The sequence below is a fragment of the Jaculus jaculus genome, chromosome 1, assembly GCF_020740685.1.
Source record: "Jaculus jaculus isolate mJacJac1 chromosome 1, mJacJac1.mat.Y.cur, whole genome shotgun sequence".
Taxonomy (NCBI): Eukaryota; Metazoa; Chordata; class Mammalia; order Rodentia; family Dipodidae; genus Jaculus; species Jaculus jaculus.
The window spans coordinates 342,741,269-342,743,568 of record NC_059102.1 but is presented as its reverse complement, the minus strand read 5'-3'; positions in this window follow the sequence as shown (position 1 = coordinate 342,743,568).

Here is a 2,300-nt window from a genome sequence, read left to right as displayed (position 1 = left end):
ATCAGCCAACATAAACCCTTTCCTCCCCTAAGCTGCATTTGGTCAGGTGCTGTGGTAGTTTGAGTGCATGTCCCCATAGACTCAGATGTGGTTTTTTTTAATTATTTATTTATTTGAGAGAGTGAGAGAGAAAGAGGAGAGAGAGAGAAAGAGAGAGAGAGAGAATGGGCATACCAGGGCCTCCAGCCACTGGAAACAAAATCCAGACGCATGAGCCACCTGTGCATCTGGCTTATGTGGGTCCTGGAGAATCAAACCAAGGTCCTTTGATTTTGCAGGCAAACACCTTAACCACTAAGCCATCTCTCCAGCCAGACTCAGGTGTTTTATTAAAGCTTGTCACTTGGATCTCCAACCACCTGGCTAGAGGAGGTGTCAATTGGGGCAGGTCCTGAAGTCCAGCCCTAAGGTGTCACTGGGGGCAGATCCAAACTCCAGCCCAAGAGTGGAGAGAGCAGTCTGAGCTCTGGCAGGGTCCCTGCTTGAGGCTTTTGGTGTTTGCTGGCTGTTTGGTTGTTTCTCTCTGCTTGCAGCTGTGGAAGGGGGTCAGCTTCTTCGGCCGTTGAAGGAGTGTCCCCTGGATTGTGAGCTTCAAATAAATCCCTTCCTCCCATATACTGCGCCTGGTTCAGGTATTTATCCCAGCAACGATGGAACTGACTACAACTGATGCTTTGTGCCAGCCACAGGAAGCTAACTGCAACAGCTCATGATAGCTTTTGTCTTATGAAAGTTTTCTTTTTTATATGCTCAAAACTTTCAATGTTTCCTTATATTCTCACTTTTTAGTGTTTTTCCTTCTTGAGGTTTTATTATGCCTGTAACCACTTGGGGCTTATTTCAGTTGTTTTTAAAAGTGTTTTACATAAAATGTGAAGAGTCTGTAGTATCGTTTTCTACATGGAGATGCAATTGCTCCAATATATTTCTTTGGTTTTCAAATGTCATTTTATTCCAAATTCCTGTATATGTGCATAAGTCTTTTATTTTCCTGATCTTTCATCATGATTTTACCAATACTATATACTCACATGTTTTTGTATTTAGTAAGAGTAGTTGTTTCTTGACTTTCTACCAGTTTGGTCTTTTTTTCTTTTAGGAGACATCGTGATACTCTAAATCCCAGGCTGTCCTGCAACTCAGGATCTTCCTGCTCCCATTTCTCTAGTGCTGGGATCACAGGCATGTGACAATCTATCTGGCTCAACTTTATCTTTTTGTAAACTCCTACAGGTGAATTCCGAAGTCAGTTTATGAAGTTCTGTAACAATCCTGTTTATCAGTAAGCTTATAAAGTAATTTTAAAAGAACTGGTATCTTTATAATTTTGGGCCAGGCTCCTTATAACCAAATTACATGAGACATGTTCACACCCACTACACTGTATTGTGCAGACAGATAGGTCACTGATAGACATCTACATATTTCAGTTCTCACAGATCAAATTGAAAGTTTACATACATTTTCAAGACATCTGCACTGGCTAATATAATTAGAAAATTTAATTAAATATTACACAAACCACCAGCATGCAAAAAGAGACTGTTATTCTACAAACAAAGCTAGATTAAATGCTCAATAAGGAAATTTACTAGAATTAAATGTAACTGAGAAATTGTTCAACTACTAGGGCAAGCGAATTGTGAAATTCTAGGAATTTCCTTTTGGATTGCTTCATTAAGTCTTCAAACTACCAGTTCCACTATAAAGGAAATAAACTGCACTCCCACAAGATGTTTCCATAAATGTGACTTATGCAAAAAAGTCAGTGAGAAATTTCCAACAATGACCTACTAAGACCAGTTGTATGGCAAAACATTAGTGACAAGGTAAAAATGTATATGTTAAAAGTTACAACAATGTATTTAGTTTACATTGACATTTTTGTTTAATTACTTCTTTAATAAAATATTAAGAAAAGTTGTGCAATCATCTGAATAAAGATTGGTCCCAATCATGACAAAATGAAGGATATCTGTAATATTGCCATCCATGGTCTTCCCCAATGATATATTTCAATAAAAGTGTCTATGATTTGTTCTTAAAGATTCTGTGTACTTATGTTAGTTTTATTTCTACTTGATCTATAGTTTTGCTATTGTGAAACAATTTTATCAATTATGTCTTCTAATGTCTTTTAACTCATTAAAGAAAAACTACCAATTTTTATATACTGACTTATATTGGTCTTTGGATAATTTTGATGGCTCATATAAGTTTTTCTAGTAAAAGCTTTATCTTTCTTAGTATGTTTTCTCTTTTTACATTACATTCATTATTTAAAATAAAATGTTAATTTA